The sequence below is a fragment of the Phyllostomus discolor genome, chromosome 13 (assembly GCF_004126475.2).
Source record: "Phyllostomus discolor isolate MPI-MPIP mPhyDis1 chromosome 13, mPhyDis1.pri.v3, whole genome shotgun sequence".
In the NCBI taxonomy this organism is placed as follows: domain Eukaryota; kingdom Metazoa; phylum Chordata; class Mammalia; order Chiroptera; family Phyllostomidae; genus Phyllostomus; species Phyllostomus discolor.
This window is the reverse complement of record NC_040915.2, coordinates 8,263,230-8,285,475: the sequence shown is the minus strand read 5'-3', so window position 1 is coordinate 8,285,475 and position 22,246 is coordinate 8,263,230.

Here is a 22,246-nt window from a genome sequence, read left to right as displayed (position 1 = left end):
CCACACGGCCTTGGCAGTACCTGCTGTCCCCTTGGGTGCCCCAGCCCCAGGCTGCTTGTTTCACACTTTGCATTCCTCCAGGATGACAGTGTCCCCATCTCACTGGCTGCCTGGCCAAGCCAGAGCCTTGCCCTCCTTCTGCCAGGGCGGCTTTTCTGAGGACTTCTCAGGTCTTAGAACTATCTGGCTAGCTAATGGCTCATCTGCTCAGCCAGGCTCCAGTGCCCAGCAGCACCCTCCCTTCCCCTCCCCCCAGCTTGAGTCAGCACCCAGCTGGCTGCTCAAGCCCTGGCGCTGGTCTCTAAGAGGTCTCTGGCAAATCTGCAGCTCAGCTCTAAACACTTCCGTATTTGGTCCCTTTGGTTCATTGATCAGGAATCATATGATCTTTTAAAAACACAGCTGGTAGAGTTGCCCATCTGTGCTTCTGCATTTGAATCAGTAAATCGGACTACCTAGAATTTATTTACATCGGCAGGTCTGGGTGCAGAATGAAGCGGCCCTTGCGATGCCTCCTGTGATGAGCTTCTCATTTTCTGGATCATCTTAATTCCTGAGACCACTCTTGGTTGGGCTTCTAGGACTAGGTCCGTTTTTAATGCTTATTTGTCTCCTGAGCTCTTCTAAGGACTACTTTCTCTTTACCCTCAGATGCACTAATTACTGGGTAAAGCACTAACCTGCACTCCTCCCAGTCCCTGCAAAAGGCACACACACACAATTATTTCCCAGACAAGACTGGTCATAAGTCCTTAGCCAGGTCAGTAACCCGAGGTAGTGATGTTTTCTATGCTCCTTTCCCCCAGCCCCCTCCTTTGAAATCTACACAGGAACATGGTTGATGTGGCAGAGACTACCAACCATCCCCAGGATCTGGTCCAGCTGACCACATCACCATCCAAAATAAATACTGAATTTCCCAGTTTTCTTTCCAGCTATGTGACTAAGTGCTGATCAATGAGATACAAGTGGGATGGTGTATTCAACTTCTGGAAAGTATCCTTAAAGGGGAAAGGCATGCCCTTCCTCCTTTCTTCCTTCCTCTTGCTAGCTAGGAGGCACCTTCTGTGATGTGATAGCTGGAGTTAGAGCAGCCATCTGGGAACACGGGGATGAAGCCACACTTTGAGGATGGCAGATGCGGTAGCTCAACTTCCTAGATGGCCCCCAGTGATTCTCAGCTTCTGGTTTTCATGTCCTTGTGTAGTTCCCTCCCACGTTAAATAGGGCTGACCCGTGACACCAACAGGATACTGCAGAAATGACAGTGTGATTTCTGAGGCTACATCATAAAAGATAGTGTGGCTTCTGCCTTGCTCACTCTTGGATCCCCTGCTCTAGGCTAGTGGGGGCCAGCTGCCATGTTGTCAGCCACTCAAACCCACAGAGGGTTACAGACGAGGAACTGAAGCTTCCTGCCAGCAGCCAGGCCCGACTTGCCAGCAGTACTGCTGTCCCAGTCTGGCTTCAGGTGACCACAGATCCATGTGACACACAGACAGCCACCTCCAGAGAGAGCTCAAGCCGGAACCACCCCCATTCCTGACACACAGAAAGTGTGCAATAATAAATGTTTGTTGTTGTTTTAAGCCACTGAGTTTTGAAATAATTTGCTACACAACAACAGAGAAGAACAACAAAACAGAAGGGCCCTTGGCCCTCTGAAATCATGGAAGGTCGTAACAACCTTTGACACCTACCTCATCATTTTTTTCTTAAAGAGAAATAAACGTCTCTTATTTTCACAACTATTATTTTGAGTTTTCTGTCACTTCTACTCCCATCCCTGTTTTGGCACCCTTCATTCAGAAACTCTTTTAAGACTCACTGGCTGGAAGTGTGTTTGGCATGCTGCCAATGGCATGTCGAAGCCTGGGTCTCCCTAAGGTGGTGGGCAGTTAATGTCTATAAAAGGAAGTTTACAATGACAATCATGGGCTAAGGATCAGGAGACCCTGGCTCCACCCTCTCCTGAGGGAATCTCACTTAACGCTTTGGTGACTTCACCCACCACAGAGACGCCATCTTCACATGGGACTTCCACGAGGCTCAAACATTCGTATGCAAGCGCTTTGAAGAGGGCCAAGCTGCTCTGTCAGGTGAAGACAGCATTCCTGCTGCAGGCTGATTCCGGATGGAGTTAGCCTGTGGCAGCATGCACAGGTGTCCTTCCACAGGCCAGCTTTGAGGTGTGCATCCCACGTGGCCTACTGAGCAGATCCTTAACAGAGGTGACAGGCCCTGCTCGGTGTCCTCAGCCATGGCAGATGACAGGACTGAGCGAGGTGGTCCCATTAGTTTGTTCTTTGTGCGGAAGCGCTCCTTCCTGGTGCCCTGGCTGCAGGACGATGGCCAGCCCTCTGAGGCTTCCTCTCCGCCCACATCCTGCTTCATCAGCAACTACATCTGGATGGGTGAACCAGTTAACACGGTTCCTGACCCCAACATCACAATTCCTGGACATGCTTAATGTCCCTCACTGTCTCCCATATGGTTCTTGCCACGTCACGGAAGTGGCTTTTCTAAATTCTACCAGAGGCCTTGACCTTTTGCTTTCTAGATTTTTCTAGTCCTCTCCACTACTGTCTTTGGACTTTAAAAATGGTCTTCTGTCCCTAGAGGCCTCAGCTGTGTCTCCAGCCTAGCCTATCTGAGTCATTTGAACAACCATCAGTTTCCTTAAACCCGGTATTTGTGAGGGTGATGCTAGATGATGTAACAAACAAATTCCAGAATGGGTATTGGCTCAAATAATGTAGTTGATTTCTTGCTCACATGCCCCCCCCCAACAGACATTGATGATCAGTGGTGTGTCTCCTCTAAGTGATGGTTCAGTGACCAGGATCCTTCCACCTCATGGCTCTACTATCTCCAACATATGGATCCCAGGGGGGCCTCAAACTCAAAGAAGGAGAAAGGAAGGGTGCAGAAGGCACAGCTGTGTCTTAACTAGCTTGGGCTGGAAATGACTCACATCATCCCTGATCGGCATTCCATTGGCAAGAACGAGTCACTCGCTTCCTGTCAGATGTCATAGGTGGGAGATGAAGGGCTGTACTGGGAAACGTAGTCTCTGCTGCTGGGAAGCCCCTTCTTAGCCTCCACTCTATTCTATGGAAGGGTGGGGACTGATTTTTGGTGAGTAGTTAGCTATCTCTAGCACACCTTCCTAGGAAGACCACAGTGCTGGCACCATAGGCCAAACCGGCTTCTGTGTTCTGGAGAGGAGCCAAGGCAGACAGCTTCGAGCCGATGCAGATTTATGAGCTCCAAAGGCAACAGGGCCCTACGGTGCTGGCTTGGGTCAGATTCTCTCCTCTCGCCCATACCAAGGGTTGCAAACACCCCCTCCTCGCCCTTCCTCGCTCCCCCACCCTCGTCCTCAGCAAGTGAGAATTTTAGGGCCAAAAGCACAATGCCCTTCCCCTGCTCTCTCCTCCCCTACACACTCATATCAACTTGTCCATGCCTACATTCGCTGCAGCTTCCTCTCTCCTGCCTCACAGCCCCACAGCTCCCTAGGTTTCAATCTGTGTATTCACCTGCCTGCCAGGCGTGTCTGCCTGAATGGCCACGGGTCCTTCATACCCACCACGTCTACAGTGGAACTCATCAGAGCCCACCCAGCCTCTTCCCCAAAGCCTGCTTCTCCTCCTGCTTTCTTTATCCTATGATGGCGATACCCTAACCACATGGTCATCCAAGATGGCACCCTGAGGGTCACCACCGTCTCATTTCTCAAGATTAAATCTTGGCCTAAACATTTCATTTTCTTTTCTTCTTTTAAATCAGTACAGATGGATTTAAGGCTTTTGTTTTTGTTTTTGCTTTTTTGTCCACTTATCCTGCCATGAATTCACAAGAAGTGGGCCCCAACAGCTCAGGCTTCTCTCCACCCATTCTCACGCAGTTAGCTCCTTTGTGGGGAGCAGACCGGTGCTTCAGCTGGACCCAGGTACCCTTCTCTTTGGCTTCCTTCTTTTTCTGATGATTTTCCTTCACACATGTCAGGAAGCTATCTTGTCTCTTAGAGTGCTTAATATGTTCAAGATGTACATTAAGTCTCTTGGCAAGACTCTTGTCCTTAATTTGTTTGTTTATAATAGTGCCCACCCCATGCTAGTGACACTGCAGATCCCTCCAGTTTCTCCATGGCAACGCCTGTGGGGCAGTCCTTTCTGAACAGTGCCCTTTCCTTCATGCCCACAATATCACCTTGCTTGTAGATTCGCATGTATGTGGCCAAAGGGACAATTCCATGTTTCCAAAAGGCCTAGAGAGCACACAGCAGGTGCCTCCCCTCTTTCCCTTTGCCTTAGTCAGTTTGGTGGATTACTGGAAGGCGGTGGTTCTGGCCAAAAAGTCAAAACAGTTCTTGAATCAATTCCCTCCACCCTTTCCTCAGCTCATATCACTTCTGGCTCGGATGCCTGTAACCGCCTCCTAATGGGTCTTTGTGCTGCTAGCCTATTCCCCTCTAACCTGTTCTCCGCAGGCAGCCGGAGTGATGGTTTTATGGTATAAATATGGCCAAAGCACTCATTTTCTTTCTTTTTTTTTTTAATATATTTTATTGATTATGCTATTACAGTTGTCCCATTTCCCCCCTTCTCTCCCCTCCACCCTGTACCCCCCTCCCACCCACATTTCCCCCTTTAGTTCATGTCCATGTGTCATACTTATGAGTTCTTTAGTTTCTACATTTCCCGTACTATTCTTGCCCTCCCCCTATCTATTTTCAACCTACATTCTATGCTACTTATTCTCTATACCTTTTCCCCCTCTCTCCTCCTCCCACCCCCCTGCTGCTAACCCTCCATGTGCCCTCCATTTCTGTGGTTCTGTTCCTGTTCTAATTGTTTACTTAGTTTCTTTTGGTTTTGCTTTAGGTGTGGTTGTTGATATTTGTGAGTTTGCTGTCCTTTTACTATACATGTCTTTTCTTTATCTTCTTTTCTTAGATAAGTCCCTTTAGCATTTCATAAAATAAGGGCTTGGTGATGATGAACTCCTTTAACTTGACCTTATCTGAGAAGCACTTTATCTGCCCTTCCATTCTGAATGAGAGCTTTGCTGGATAGAGCAATCTGGGATGTAGGTCCTTGTCTTTCATGACTTGGAATATTTCTTTCCAGCCCCTTCTTGCCTGTAAGGTCTCTTTGGAGAAATCAGCTGACAGTCTGATGGGAACTCCTTTGTAGGTGACTGTCCCCTTACCTCTTGCTGCTTCTAGGATTCTCTCCTTCATTTTTACCTTGGCTAATGTAATTATGATGTGCCTTGGTGTGTTTCTTCTTGGGTCCAACTTCTTTGGGGCTCTCTGAGCTTCTTGGATTTCTTGGAAAACTGTTCCTTTTGCCAGATTGGGGAAGTTTTCCTTTATTATTTGTTCAAATACGTGCTCAATCTGTTGCTTTTCCCCGTCCAATTCTGGTACCCCTATAATTCGGATATTGGAACGTTTAAAGGTGTCTTGGATGCTCTTAATCTTTTCCTCAATTTTTTGAATTCTTATTTCATCATGCTTTCCTGCTTGGTTGATTGTATCTTCCTTCTGGTCCACTGTATTGTTTTGAGACTCAGATTCCTTCCTTTCACTATTGGCTCTCCTCCGCGTGTCTTCCTGCATCTGTTTTATGGTAATCTGCATTCTTTCATCTAAATTTCGTCCAAAATCCACCAGTTCCGTGAGCTTTCTGATCACCAGTGTTTTGAACTGCGCATCTGATAGATTGGCTAATTCTTGGTCGCTCAAAAGGATGAGTCCTGGGGGACTGATCTGCTCTGGTGAAAACATGGTTTTTTTTTCCCCCTGTCTCTCCTTTTTTTTTTTTTTTTCTGGTCTGGTTGCTCTTGTTACCGTGGGGGGCGGAGTCTTAGGTGCTCACCGGGGCTGGCCACCCCAGTCACTAGATTGTGACGTTATATGTGGGGGTGGGGCAGGAGCGGGGCGGGAGAAAACAATGGCAGTAGTTCCGTTCCCCTGGACTCAGACCCTTTTCTGAGCTTCTGGGCCGTGAGTTCTGCCCTGGTCCACAATCGCTACCCCTCTGGGTCTGCCAGCTGCAGCTTGCGTACTCAGGGATCACCGCTGCCTTCTTGCGCCCCCGGATGGCTTTTGCGCCGATTTCACACCAAACCTTCCCCTGACCTCCGGGCGCCGCCGACCCGAGCCAGCCCCGCGCCCGCCCGGCTCGTCTTCTCCTACCGGTCCAGATGAACGCGTCTACTTCAACTTCTTGGCTGCCCGACTTCCATTCAGATAAATCCTCTGCCAGATCTGGGTGTTATTCTGATAGTAAATTATTGTTGTAAATTATTGGTTTTCTAATCTTGGTTGTACGAGGAGGTACGGTGCGTCCACCTATTCCTCCATCTTGCCAGAAGTCATTTTCTTAAGTGAAGTATCGACTTCCCTCTGAGGCCACCAAGACCCCATGTGACTGGCCCCACTGCCTCATCCAGGCAGCCCCTCACCTCCCCTGACACCCCAGCAATACCAGACACTCCTCTGTACATCACCTGTGGATCCTTGATGCCACACTGGGGTCACAGGTGGGTGGTCCTCCTTGTGCTGCCAGAATGTTCCCTGTGTTCCTCAGTCTGTGCTTATCACATGCTTCGGTAAAGCTCTATTTGTGTGTCTGACGTCTAACACCACAAGGCAGGAGCTAGCTGTCTTTATCTCAGTATCTGGGACTGTGCTTAGCATACGGTAGGTGCTCAATACATGTTCAGTGAATGAATGAAGATGGTGAGAAGGTACCTATTTAAGATATGAAAAATCTTATTTAGATAGACTTGCCTTACTCTGAATGAGTATTTCCTTCTCAGGAGAGCCAAACTATATATACGTATATTTATCTGTGAAATCTGATCCTTTGCTGGAGAGCTTCCTCATCAATTAATCATGATTGGCCATTTGCACAAAACCTCTTCTCCCAAAGCACTCTGCACAGAGGGGCCAAGCTTTTCTGTCCTTCCAGAGCCGTGGGCCCAGTTCTCACCACGTGACTGGCCTTGACAGCAGACTCACTCCCATGCCTCTCAATGAACCCCTGGAGCAGTTCTAGAAGGCAAGACAAAAAGAAGCTTGTCCCCCATTTTTAAGATAAGAAAACCTCTTCACAGAAGATGAGTTAACTATTAAGGGTGCAGAGCGAGTCAGGGATTTGTCCGCTTCTACTGTATCACAGACCACTCTGTCCCTGCCCTCTGGGGTGGATACCCTATGACACCAACACAGGCCCTGAGATCTGGGGGAAACTGCCTCACACCAGGAGGCTTGAGATGCCACCCCGACCCTTTAGCTCACAACACTGTACATTTTGCATGTCCCTTATTCTCTGAGGTGGGGAATTAGTGGGACAGACCTCCACAAACTGACTCAAGCATAAGGGAGGACTCTCACGGAATCCAAATTCACAAAGCCATCCCAGAAACGAGAAACTCATTGCACATCCTCTTTGTCTTTCTTGATGGACCACATATCTTTTCTCTGCGTTTCTAATCTGTTCCCCTTTTTACAAACCCTGATCATCTTTTACAAGGCCCAGTGTGATCACTAGCCCAGAGGCAGCCTGACTCGCTGCTGCTCCGGGGCCCGCCACCACGGAAGTGAGTGTCAGAGGGTTGGGTGCACCTGGCTGCCATGCTCAGCCATCTGGGCCATGGCTGCTTCTCCCAGGTTAGGCTTTAGTCCCAGCCCCTCACCAGGAACTTGGGCAGAGGGGTTGTCAGCTATTACAACAGGGCAGCCGGGGTTGTGACAGGGAATCCTAGGAGGGATGTAGGTAGGGATCTAATTACAAGTATATGGGAAACTTATGAAAGATGTTGAAATTCTGAGGGTGTCCTGAATAAGTTACCCACCAGGGTGACTTCTGCCTTTCATTGTCTTTGACCAAACATTTCTCAACTCTAAAGATGGAAGGTAAATTCTAAAAACTTCATAGTAATGAAAATAATCCCATCCACAGAAATGCAAATGTGGAATGCAACAGACGATTATTGCCTTGTGAAATTAACCAGTTTTGTGCCCATTTCTAAAATAATTTCAGCATTCCTTATCTGATTATCATGCGTCGTACTCTGAGCTCTGCTTTGATTTGGTTGTAATATGTTTAGCAGTTCCCTCATTAATTAATGGGATAAATCTTTAACATATGTTAATTTTATATCTTAGGAGGAGCGTGATCACATCCTTTTAAAAATGTCACTAAATATAGACAAAGCCTGTATGATCACATACACTTTTAGAAACATTAATGATGCAGAGAAAAATTTTTAGAAGGATAAAGAAGAAATTGTTAGTGGCTACTTGTGGGGAAAAAAGAAAAAAGGAGGAACTCACTTTTCATTTTATACCTTTTTGTATGTTTGGAGAACTTCAGTGGAGTTTGTCCAGGCAAAGGTTTAAATGCCATTTGTTTTCTTTTTTATACTTTTCCATATTTAAAAAACAACATTCCTTTTAAGCTGTATGTGTGGTTGCTTGAACTTTCCTGACAGTGTTATATTTTACAATAACATTTTTAAAAAACTGGATATATTTCATTGCTAAATTTTGTCAATTTTAAGGGAAAAAGCAAACCAAATAGGTAAAACTACACCTTGGTCAATTGCTCCAAGCCAGCCACAGTTGGCCAGGAGGTGGTTATGACATGGCACCTGCCCTCAGGGAGTAGCATAAGGTTCAGGCCCCACCCATAGGCCTAATGGTTCCAGGCACTCTCCACACCCACTGTATGGGGAGCTGCTCAGGTGAGGGGCCTTCCTCATTGCTCAACACCTGCTGCCTCTCCGCCCTTAGGCACCCCTGGCAGCCCAACTCAGGAAAACTGATGGAAGATCCTGCCAGAATGGGAATATCCTCTCCTCCTGGCTCTGTTCCCCTGACAACCTGAGAGGCACCCTGCCCTTCCTGGCTTGCAGCCAAACCACTGCTGTAGAGCAATGCACTTCAGAGAAGGGTACACGAAATTTTTATCAACTGAATTCTGTCTCCCTCCTGACTTATTTCTTTAAAAAAAAAAAAGGATTTTATCTACTTATTTTTAGAGAGTGGGGGAGGGGGAAAGAGAGGGTGAGAAACATGTACCCTGATCAGGGATCGAACCAGCAACCTTTTGCTTTGCAGGACAATGCTCAACCCACTGAGCCACACTGGTCAGGGCAAAACCAGTATTTCTTTAAGTACATGAGGATAGAACCCTCCTTCCAGGAATTCCTCCAACAACCAAGCTTGGGTATTTGTCTCTGCTGTTTCCTTAATGTGTATGTGTGGTGGTAGAAGCAACACCAACCGGCAGTGGGACCGTCTCTCAGCCCCAGGAACCTTCCCTGACCTTTAGCATGAGCATGTGCAGTTCTTTGCATTTGGCACATCTGCAGGCAGATGCTTCATTACTGAACTCTGGCCTAGGAAGACTGAGGGAGAAGGAAAGCACAAGCCTGGTGTCCCCTCTCACTTGCTGCACACTGTCAGCTGGCCTGACAAGGGCCACTAAGCACAGAGCCACAGCACCCCCTGAATCCTAGGGCTGGGGCTGCAGAACACTTTCCCAAGCAGCACACCACTCCTTACAGACTGCTGTGGGGAAGGAGAGCCTTACCCTTAGTGCCACTTCTTGGGGATGTTTGAGCCCAGAGCCCAGTGTTGTCTGACCTTATCGCCCCCTCCCTTAAGTGCTTCAGTAGCTCCCCATTGCCTCCAGAATCAAGTTCAAGCTCCATGACGTGGCCTTCAAGTTCCTTGTCTCCCAACCTGGCTCCAGCTATATTTCTGGTACCATCTCCCTATGCCACCTACCCTGCCATCTAACCACTCACTCACCCCATGCATGCTGGAATCCAACTTGTGCATAAGTTTAAAGGCTGTTTTCCAAGCCCTCATTGCTGCCCAAATGCCTCATTACAGAGGCGGCCTCCCATATTAATTGGTATCATCAGAACTGCTTTTCTCTCCATGCAAACGCAGGCATGCCAGGGCCTGTTCTAATGCAGGGCCTTGCCCTGGTGCTCATACCGTTCCAGCAGCTGCACCTGGGTGAATACCACACAGGCCACTTTCCAGAATGGCTATCTCCCCAGGAGCAGTTGCAGACTCCTCCCACCTCTCTGAAGCTCACTGCCATGGAGCAGAGGCAGTTGTATTAGGACACTTTGCAGCGTCTCAGTGCCAGTGACAGCTCCAATTATGTTTTGGCTGACAGCTGGAGATGAGAATACACAAACAGCCCAGACCTCATGAGCCTCCGTGAATCAGCAGTTTGTGCTACGTGTCCAGCTGGTAGGTGGGGTGGGCCACCCTGCCGGTCATCCAGCCTTCCCCTGGTGGGTGAATGCTAGCTACACACCTCAAGTTAGCACTAGGGACCCTTAGGGGAAGTCCACCGCTGGATAGCAATGGTTAATGCCCCCCTGGGCCCTCCCAGGTACAGAGAAACAGAAGAGTTGGGTTTCAAGCCCAGGCAGGGCCCAGCCCCAAGGGACAGGCACTCAATTTCTAGGCAAGGGCAGCGGCAGGCAAAGCAAAGAGTCTGGCTCCCTGGGGGAAGTCCACGATGGATGCCAGGCAGCCTGACTCAGGGTGCGCTCTCAATAGGCAGAGGGTCTCTGTTGAGGCCCCAGGCACCACCTCCACAAGGAGCCTCAGGGCTGCGGGCCATAGGCAAAGGAGTGCTATCTGTGCAGGACCAGGACACAGGAGCCAGAAGCAGCAGCAGAGGCAGCAGCTCCCAGGTGCTGAGCCCTTCCCATGTGCCAGGCACTGTGCCGTCCACTGTACATACGTTCCTTCTTTTCACCATCACCACACCAAGTGAGGCAGATTCTGCCATTCCTCCCATCTTACTCGTGAGGGAACTGAGTCTGAGAGAGGAATTTGATGGAGGGGGTGTGACTGGGAAGTGTGGAGATAGAACCTGAGCCCAGACAACCTGGCTCCGTAGCTCAGTTGGTTTATGCCTTGTGACCCTGGTTTGGTCCTTTGAGTCCAGGCTTGGAACCTCAGAGACTCCCAGAGCATTCTGACAGGGTGGGTGGGGTTGGAGCCTCCAAGGAGACTTTGGCCTGTAAGCCAAGATGTTACTAAAAAACAAAGTAAAATAAACAGCAACTACTTCAGGTGACAGGTGCTGGGCTATGAAATTGAGGGGGTGGGGGTGGCAAACGCAAAAGCTCCTGGGCTTTCCTCATGGTACACTTTTGCATGTTCAGCAGAACTAACATCATCAGGAAGCTGTTTCGAGGCCTGCGCTGCCCATGGAGACTGGGCAGGAGCAGGGACTATTCTTGCTCTCTGACCTGTAGGCCCTCTGAGGCCCCAGCACCTGAAGGTGGCCTCCTGAGCCCAGGGCTTGCCTCCTACTCAGCCCTGACCTGAGCTCTGGCTGAGAGCTCTCAGAGGGGCAGGCTCAGGCTCTTGGGGTTCTCTGAGAAGTGTGCTGCCTTTCATAGGCCTGTTGTTGGAGCAGAGCCTGCCTACCCTCACGTCCTGTCCAAATGCATGCAGAGAAGCAGGCAGCAGGCTGGCAGCTCTGTGCAACATGCTTCCAAAGTGGGTGTCTGAGAGGCCAGTGGGGCTGGGGCGCGGGTGCATATGCATTCCAAGTGCTGCTGCCCACGAATCACCAATTTCATTTTGTGCTCTCAGCTCTGTGAAGGCATCATTTCCACCCAGCCTCACAAGGAGCTGGCGGCCAGAGCCTCTTAGTGGGGCTATAAATAGCAGATCATCAACTCACCTCCTCTGAGCTCATCACAGGCTCTTCAGTTTGCTGTGTGTCTGCCTGCTGCCTGCACGTCACTCACTCAGATTTCCCAGGTGAGGCCTGGCTGAGACCCAGCGCACACTCTGGCGGGCTGCAGGGTTTGGGTTCCCAGAGCTGTTCAGGGTGACAGTGAGGGCAATGGCAGGCTTTTGAAGAGCTCAACATTTAAGACGTCATAATTATAATCTCAGGTCTCTGAGCGCCTTTCCAATTAAATGCAGCAGCAAGGGACTGTCATTTCTCTAAAAGTCCTGGAAATAAAAGGCAAAGGACTCGCCAAATACACGCCCAGAGAAAGCCACCCAGAGCGGGTAGCAACAAATGAAAGGTTTCATACCTTCCTGTGGACTTGTCTCCTAACACTGAATGAAATACTTTATGGCTCTCCGGCTTTAGAAGTGAGATACACTGAATGAAATACTTTATGGCTCACTGGCTTCAGAAATGAGATAGCATTTTTTAGTATTACTCATAGCTGCCACTTACGGAGTGCTCCCTGCATGCCAGGCTCTGTGCCCAGCCTCTGCATGCTGCATCTCCTCAAGCCATCACAACAGCCATATGGAGTTAATGCCAGCCTCGTCAGCTTTCCATAGGTGAGGAGACTGTGGATCCCAGCACCACACAGACAGGGATACAAGAGCCCAGAGCCCCATCTCTGAGCTCCTGCAGAACAGGGCTGTGCATGCCCAAGTGCATCCATGTGTGTGTCCCTGCACATATGTGACTGGAGGGGTCTGAACTGTAGTATCCAGCTTCATGCACTCTGTGACTGTGTCTGCAGGAGCCAGAGGCTCACAGATCCATCTCCCCCCAAGTCCCAGGCCTCTCTGGCATCCTGTCACCTGTCACCATCTTCTGTCAAATCTGATCTAGCTCTCCTGCAGGGAGGAGAACTTCATTTGGTTCTTTCCTGCTAATCCCTTACCCTGCCCCACGCAGCCCCCTTTCCCTGTGACAGCCTCCTGGCCCAGCTCGATGATCGTCCTCCTGCCTCCTTCCTCCAGGCCCTGAAACAGGCAGATGTCCGGTGAGACTCCACCACTGTCCCTGGTGGCCTCTCTCCAATCTATTTCTCCCTCTGCACCCCGGAGTCACAGCCCGTGTTTGAGATCTGGTCCCCTTTATCAGCTTTTCACAGTAGCCTTCCAGCTCAGTGCTGTACCTGGGAATGTTAAGAATACAGATTCCAGATCCCTTCCACAGGTCACCTGAAACAAAATTTCCCAGAGTAGAGGCCAAGTTCTGGAGTTTTTTTAAAGCTCTTCCAGTGATCTTGGTCACCAGGGATAAGAACCACTTTGTCTAACTGGCCTCCTAGTTTCCAGGCTCTCTCTGCTCTACACCCTTTTACCCACAGCTGTCAGCTTAATTTTAAAAAATATATATTTTTATTTATTTTTAGAGGGGAAGGGAGGGAGAAAGAGAGGGAGAGAAACCTCAATGTGTGGTTGCCTCTTGCACACCCCCTCCTGGGGACCTGGCCTACAACCTAGGCATGTGTCCTGACTGGGAATCAAACCTGTGACCCTTTGTTTTGCAGGCTGACACTCAATCCACTGAGCCACACCAGCCAGGGCAGCTTAATTTTCTTAAAGCACAATTGATCTCATGTCATTTTCCTGCTCAAGATCCTTGGGGAGCTCCCCACTGCCTGCAGGAAAACACAAAATCCTTAGTGTGGCATTCAAAGCCCTCTTCATCCTGGTCCACTGCTCACCCTTTGCCCCACCCCTAGACCCACCTTGCCCTGTGACAGCCTCCCAGCCCTGCTCCCTCACCTTAGCTCTTCTGGACTTTAGATGTCAGCTGGGCACAGTGGTGCACAGAAAGAGCAGAGATCCTTCCCTAAGACTTTGAGCCCTTCAGTAAGAAGAATGAGGAATTGTTGTTAAAATGCCCCTTCTTAATTCAAGAGCCACACGTGCAGCTTGACGTGAAGAGGGTTTTGTGTGTCTGGCAGATGAAAGGAGATCCGCCAGCAGATACAACACAATAGCAGTAATGTGTAAACACAGGAGAGCCGGAGAGGTGGGGCTCATGATTAATTCAAAGGAGATGTTATTTCGGCATTCTCCTTGCCTTTATTCAAGCCCAGAAGACAGAGCAGGTTTGGTAAGCATGGGGCCAGGGCCACATTTCAAAGTGCCTCTCATGTTCTTCCACCCCCCATTCTTAGACAAAAGCAGAGAAACACATTTGGATCATGTTCAAAAGGTCAAGAGTGTTTTACTAATATGATTAAACAATGTGTGTGTTTGGACTTTGCTCCATTTCCCATAAAGAAACACCTAGTTCATAATGAAATAAAAAGTGACTGTGTTGACTGACAGTATGCTCATGGGGCCTGGAAGCTGCTCCCAACCGCTCTGGAGTGAAGACAGACCCTGAAGAACTTCTGGTTAAATGTGGCAGGAGAGCCTCTTGTGAATCTCTGTCTGCTCCCTCCCCAAACCCTACCAAACAACAAGAAAGGAGTAGAAAGAGTTGCAAATCTACAAGGTCTATGAGAGTAGGAGTCGGCAGCAGATGAGGGATGTCAGCACATTTTTGGAAAGTGGGGAGCGCAGGAAGAAGAAGTAAGTCACATGGCAGTGTGGGGGAGGCTGAAGGCCTGATGCCTGCAGAGGTTCCTGGTGAGAAGGTGAGAGGCAGGCCGAGCTGCAGGAAGGAGGAGGGCAGGGCTGCCAACAGGAGGACAGGTGTAGCCTGCGTGAGGGCATAGACTCCGTGGGCAATGGAGTCGCCACAGCTTGCCCACTCCTGCAGAAGCCCCAAGATGCCCACTGGAGAATTTGCGTCAGCACACGAGGCACTGCGGAGGGTGGGTATGAAGTACAGAACTGAAAATATGGGGACTAAGTGGAAATCTAGATACTAAAAGGTAAGTCCCAGCCCCTTTTCCTCAACCTGCTTCTAGACAACCTGGCAGTCTGGCATACCTCTTGACCTCAGGTGGAAACTCAAGAACCCTTATCTGTAGGAAGTGAGAAGACTCAAGGGGAAGATCTACTAATACAGATGTTTGGAACCCCCACTGGAGGAGCCAGCTCATGACCAACCACTCCCTATCGGGAAGCCTACCATTAGAAAAGTTCCACCCAGCCCTGGTTGATGTGGCTCAATGGATTGAGCACTGGACTGTGAAGCAAAGGGTCGCTGGTTCGAGTCCCAGTCAGGGCATATGCCTGGGTTGTGGGCCAGGTCCCCAGTAGGAGGCTTACAAGAGGCAACCACACATTGATGTTTCTCTCCCTCTCTTTGTCTCCTCCTTCCCCTCTCTCTAAAAATAAATAAATAAAATCTTAAAAGAAGAAAATAAAATCTCCACCCAAGCATGCTGACCATCGAATCATCTCTTCAAATATGAGCAGAGAGTCAAGATCCCCAGACTTTTAAAGCAAGCCTCAGACATGGCAGACAGTTATGAGAGAGAAGGTGGGGAGTGGGGAGGGAGAAAGAATGCATAAATTTGGGGAAGAAGGAAGCTTTAAAAATGCTATAAAATCTTCAAGGAGGGAAAATAAAATTCACATCTTAAAGGTTCATTATCATGAAATGTCAGAATATCAGGGATAAAGAAACGACCCTAAAAGGACCCAGGAAGGAAAAAGTGGTCAGTTGAAAGGATCTGGGATCAGAATGGCACCAGACTTCTCAGCCACAGCACTGGAGTCTGAAGGACAATGGAGTGGAGCCTTCAGGATTCTGAGTGAGAATTATTTATGGCTTAGAAATCTAAACCCAAACAATTAAGAGAAATGATAGAACAAAAGATGCTTTCAGACATGGGAGATCATAAATAACTTGCCCCTCATGCCCCCTTTCTCAGAAAACTCTCCACCCAAACAAGAGAACAATGCAACAGCAAAGAAGACACACCCAGGAGAAGGCAGAGGGGTGCCTGGATGACAACGGGGAGGGAGACGTGGGGTGGAGAGTCCCCTCTGAGCCAGAGGACAGAGAACTTTAGGATAGAGACGGGCCAGGTGGGTTAACTGACGGGGCAGCTAGGTGGGAAATTATGTAAGGTGGCTATTAGAGAGTTGTGGGAATTAACAAGTTTATCAAGAACTGGGAGGCAATTATTACCTAGAGCAAACTTAGGGCATGTGAACTATAAAATACAATAAACACAATAACCAAAAGTTTTCATAACAATAATATGTAAAAACAGGTCATTGATTTAACCAAAGACTAAGAAATAGGTTGGGGAGCTGGTGAAAAGGGAAGGAGAATGCAGGTGGTGGTGCTACAGAAGCAAGCCCTCATCTCCCGTAACTGCAAGAATATGAGTAACACCTAAACTGACAAATCAACAAATTAGCAGTATAAGCATATTATTTAAAAATATGGGGGGAACAGTTGGAGGAGTTTAACTGGGTACCTCTGGGGATCAGACGGGGTGGGGTGGTATTGGGTGGGATAGGGGCTGCTGTTTTTCACTGTATGCCTTTTAGTACAATTTGACTTTTAAATTTTTGTATGTGTATACATTATTTTCAATAAAATAAAAAATATTTTTAAAAAATTAATAGAAAATAAATTGACAAAAACAAAAATTTTTTAAGTGTTAGACATTCATTAATTATAGCTCTGAATTGTTTCTGTCCTGTTGATTTTCCTCTCCATTTATTCATTCACTTATTCATTCATTCATTTATTTTCTAAGTCTTTTTTTTTATTGAATTTATTGGGGTGACATTGGTTAACAAAATTATATAGGTTTCGCATGTATAACTCTACACCACATCATCAGTACATTGCATTGTGCATTCACCACCCCAGGTGAACCCTCCTTCCATCACCATTTGTCCCTCCAATACTCTCTCCTACCTACACCTACCCTCCTTTCCCCTTGGTAATCACCTTGCTGTTGACTGTGTGGATGAGTTTTTGTTTGTTTGCTTAATCCCTCCACCTTTTTGACCCAGCCCCACAATGCCCCTCCCCTCTGACAGTTGTCAGTCTGTTTTCCGTCTCTATTTCGCTTATTAGCTTATTTTGTTCACTAGACTCCACATATGAGTGAAATCATATGGTACTTGTCTTTCTCTGGCTTGCTTATTTCACTTAGAATAATATTCTCCAGTTCCATCCATGCTGTTTCAGAGGATAAGATTTCCTTCTTTGTTTATAACCAATACTATTCCATTGTGTAAGTGTACCACAGCTTTTTTATCCACTCATCTGCTGATGGACACTTGGGCTGCGTCCAAATCTTGGTTATTGTAAATAATGCTGCGATGAACATAGGGGTGCATATATTCTTTTGAATTAGCAGTTCAGGTTTCTTTGGATATATTCCCAGATCAAAGTATTAATGTAGATTGGAAAACATGGTAGGGTTGCCAGAGAAAATACGTGTATTTGGGATATACATAAACCAAACAATTATTTGTTGTTTATCTAAAATTCAAATTTAACCTATTTCATTTGCTAAATCTGGCACCTTAAAATATGGGCTCTCCTTTCACTAGCCCCACAGGCTCGGCCTGTGGTTAAAGAGATAATGGAACCAGAAAGGTCTTCTGCAATTAATTTTCACAGTGTGGGAGAGGCTGACAAAACTTCTCGGTCAAAGCTGAGAGCATAGATTTGGTATCTAGTTGACATGTATGGTGCAGTACCAACCAGGTCCTTGCCAGTCTCTGTGCGCCCAAAAGTACATTCAAAGGCAGGCTGTTCTTGCCCTGTGACTGGAAGCAGGGTCTACCCAAAGGCCCAAGGCCCAGGGCCTCTTCCCTCCATCTGCCCCTCTGGGCTCAGGAGCTGTGCCCAAGGCTTCTGCAGGATGTCATGGTCCCTGGGCTTCTATTTCTCTACTGAGAGAGGTCCAGGCAGGATGACAAGGAGCCTCAGTTTAGGTAAATTCAGGGGTGGGACCACACCCATGCCATTGCCCCTTGCTTTTTATTGAAAAACTATCTCTTTAAGCACACTTACATGGGATCCTAATCTTGCCTACAATGTGCATTCTCAGAGTTTCACTCTCCGAGGAGGATTTCATTTTGAACTGTGTGCAAAGGTCCTCAGCCACCACTGACTGATAGTAGGGATGTCGTCCATGTTTCCTTTTTGTGCTGGGAAAACTCTTCTTCGGGGTTAACAGAATTAAAACTAAGGATGTGTGAGTCCTCCTGAAAGCTAAATTCATCTCTGGAATATATAAGTATATAATTTGGCAATACACATACATAAATGTATAAAGAGAAACAACTAAAATCTGGATATTTAAAAATGAGGATGAATATAAAGCATTTTTGTTGCTTTGCTATTAGTTATTCCTTATGTAAACAGATGTCATCAGTAGCCAGGCAGGTAACGGGTTTCAGAAATCCAGCTGGGACTAGGTCATCTTATTCTACAAAACTGGTGGTCAGAATAACAAGGGCTTGCTTTGCTTAAACATTTTCAAGGCTTTCTAAAAAACAAAGAGATGTGCCCATAGGTATATTTTAATTGTAAAATATTTAGTTATGTATCTAGTTCAATCATGAATTTATTATAGGTACAAGACAACTGGGGGCTGAGTTGAACCCAAGGGACGGTTTGTGTTTTTCAGAGAGTTCTAATTGTTTCAAGTTCTACTTAAAGATAAAATCTGACTTTCAGTAGCTCTCACTTTTCGGCCTTAGGCCTGTCTTGAAAAATCAAAAATGAGCCATCTTCTACCAAACAGCCCCTAAAAGATCTGAAGACAGTCACGAGGCCTCTCCAGCTATGTCTTGGGCTCCCACATCACCTGGTCTCCGCTTCCCTTCGCCCTGTGAGCACTTTAGTTCCTGATTGTGCTGAAAGTAAGGCGTTTTGACTGAACTTCTCAGATATGGCCCAAGGCAAAGAAAGCAGCAAAGAACTACAACTCTCTGTGATCTTGCACTCCAAGCATCCATTCAGTTAGGTAAATGCAGCCCCTTGACTGCTGTGAGAAGAACGTCAGTTTTAAGGTTTCTGGCAGAGAGAGGCCTTGTCTAATTCAATTGAAAATAAAAAACGGAAGCTTACATTTACAACAGGTTAAAACATTCATGCATTTTGATACAGAAATACCATCTTCTATAAATATAAATAATGGATTAAGAGACAAACTGGCAAAGCGGTTGCTAACCGGATTTTAATCGTTACTACCTTTGCAGTAGGGAGCTGGGTGCCTCCTGCAGCAGGAAGCCTTTGGGGAATGTACTTTCCATTGTCTTGTGGTGTTAATTTTAGGCAATTATCATAAGTAGACGGAAAAAATTTTGAATACTATTTGTCCTTTGAACAGCCCTGTGCTGTTGGTGAGTCAGGACACAGGAGAAGCGTTGGGAGAGGAATATTCAGAACAGAGACACTACCTTAACAGGCATGGACCCCAATGTTTCAAACCTTTTCATGTTTTCCGACCTTCAGATGGGAAAATCTTCCTCTGCAGATGCTGGGAAGCCAGCTCCAAGAGTTCCAAGAGATCTCTTCACTTGATATTTTTCTGTGCACCTGCATTTTCAGCTTTTTCGAGGCAAGGATGGGTAAGAATAAAACCACTTCTCCAGTCCACTTGGCTATTTTAGAACAGTTTTGTCACACATAGAGGGAAAACATGTATTTCTTCCCCCGACACCTGCAGCACCCATTTGAATTTCAGTTCCTCGCTGAGCTTGGCTGCGGTGGGAGGACAAAAGAAACCCTGGGGGCTGTGGCTCAGTGCTCTCACCTGACTGCCGACCAGGAGGCCTCCTAAAGCCATTTCCAGGGGCATTTTCCCCTGCTGGATCAGCCCCCTTTTTCAAGGCCAGGATCAGAACAGAAGATCTGAAAATGTTGGAGAAGAGGTAAGGACTAGCTGATTTTCCAGCCCCATGTGTCTGTTCCAGGGCCTGAGCCACGGGCTTCTGCAGAGTGTCAGCACAAGCAGTAGGGAGGGGGGTGGGTGGGGAGTGCTGACAAAGAGAAGGAAGGTTTTGCTCAAGAGAGTCAGGGAATTCAGAAACATGAGAGCGGTCAGTACAGTCTCACACTGCTCGCCAGCTTTTAAAGAGGAAGGCTGCGGCTGGGAGCAATAGAAACGTAGGCCCAAAATTCCTAGAGAGTACTTGGGCAAAACATAGTAAAAGCTTTAAAAGTGTGCGGCTCTTTGAACCAGGAATTCCACTTCTAGGAGTTCATCAGAAGGAAAATAAAACCCAGATATCCATAAAAGTTTACTTGAAAGAATAAGTCATAGTGGCATCGATTACAATTTTTTATTGTAATTAAAATATAGGAAGATATTTTGTTTCAGAAGGAACACAGCAGTAGTTTATTTCTGAATTGACTTGCACTTAACAAGGAGAAACCAGGAGAAATCATGCAACTTCCAAAGTTTTGATAAAAGCTGCCAAAGGTAAGAAAGAACAGGAAACCTGGTGAAAAATCTTGAGTGAGGAGAGGTTTTAGACTCTCAAGAGAGCTCAGAAAACTCTTATTATTGTTATTCCTTTCCAGAAAAGGAAGACCACCCTCTGAAAGGGAACTATGAAAACAAGGCCTAAACTGTACAAAGAAAGATTGCCAAGGGCAATAGAAGGCCCTGGAAAAAGAAAAAAACTTCTAAAAGTGGGCACCTTCTCTGAGAAACAAAGGCTGTAAAGAAATCTGGGAAAGAGAGACTGGCAGCAAAGTTCTCTTCAACAGAGCTCTGAAATCCAGAGAAGAGGGGACTTCTCATGGAGACCGATGTGAACTCTGTCACTGTGGCAACAGAGACAGTTCCCCCTGGCCCCACCTCTGCCCGCCTCCACCTCTTGTTCAGGGTGACGAGCAACACCAGCAGGACACTGAAAGAGAGAAATGTACAGGCCAAAAATTCTATCCAGCCAAACTGATCTTTAAATATAGAGCCCATAGACAAACAATTTAAAACCTGTAAGAAATCAGGAAACACTATTAATGGAGAGCCTTTTCTGAGGAACCTACTAGAACCATGGAACAACAGTCTCAGCACCAGTGAGCAAGCCTAAGGCAATCCAGGCAAAAGGCCCTTCCTTGAATACATTGAGTGTATTTTACTGTAGAAATAAGTAAAACAAACACAGATGCTAGGGTGATATATCATAATGCAGATATTACATTCCTTAATATGGTAGAAATTTCTCATCACTAACAAAAAACTGAAGGGGAGAGAGAGAGAGAGAGAGGATAGGAATAAGAATAAGCTCACTGATCACCTCAAATTAATTGATTCAAAAGATAGGATTTAAAATTTCCAAATCAAGTAGAAGCTTGAGCATATTTAACATAAACACTAAGACTGAAAATTCTATTGATTGTATGATGGAGGAGGGGTAAGGGGGAAAGGATGAGATTACAAGGTAAGTTTATTATTGTACATAGGAGGTAATCAAGAGATACAGTCCCCAAAGGGAGTGGATCAACAGTATTTTACAAAGGTAACTTCTAGAACAAAAATACAAACCTTTCTAAATATTAAAACCACATTAAGAAAAAGGGCAAAAAGCCCTGGCTGCTGTCGCTCAGTGGATTGAGTGCTGGCCTGTGAACTGAAGGGTGTCACCAGTTCGATTCCCAGTCAGGGCACATGCCTGGGTTGAAGGCCAGGTCCCCAGCTGGGGTCATGTGAGAGGCAACTGATCACCATATCTCTTACACATCAATGTTTCTTTCCCTCTCTTTCTTCCTCCCTTCCCCTCTTTCTAAAACTAAGTAAATAAAATCTTTTTTTTTAAAGGAGGGCAAATACCTAATGAAGACACACATTAAAAAAAATAACAGAATTCAGACCAAATCTGTCATCTTAATAAATATAAATGGCTTTAACTCATCTATTTTTTAAAGATTTTTATTTATTTTTAGAGAGAGGGTAAAGGAAGAAGAAAGAGGGGGAGAGAAACATAGATGAGCTGCCTCTTGCAGGCCCCCAACTGGGGATGTGGCCCCAGACCCAGGCATGTGCCCTGACTGGGAATCAAACTTGCAACCTTCTGGTTTGTAGGCCAGTGCTCAACCCATTGAGTCATACTAGTCAGGGTTAACTCATCTATTTTTAAAATCATTTTCAAAATAGACTGCAAAGCCCAATCCAACTATAGGCTGTATACATATGAGATAAAATAATATAGAAAGGTTAATAATGAAAGGATGGGCAGAGAAAGGCATACAAAAAAACCCCACAAACTTCAAAAAATATCTGACAACATAAAATTCAATACAAAAAGCTTTAAACAAGGTAAAGACAAGTAGTTTTTCATGCTAAATGCTACAATTCACCATGAAAACCTAAGTTATGAGAATATATGCACCAAATAACATAGCAGGAATTTTCATATAATAGCAACTATAGAAATGCAAGCAGATTTAGAGAAAGACACACTAATAACAGAAGACTTTGATTCACCTTGCCCAATCCTACATAGATCAAGTGATCAAAATTAAGTGAGAATTTAGAAGTCCAAACAACATAATCAAGAAAATAGATGTTATTGAAATGCATC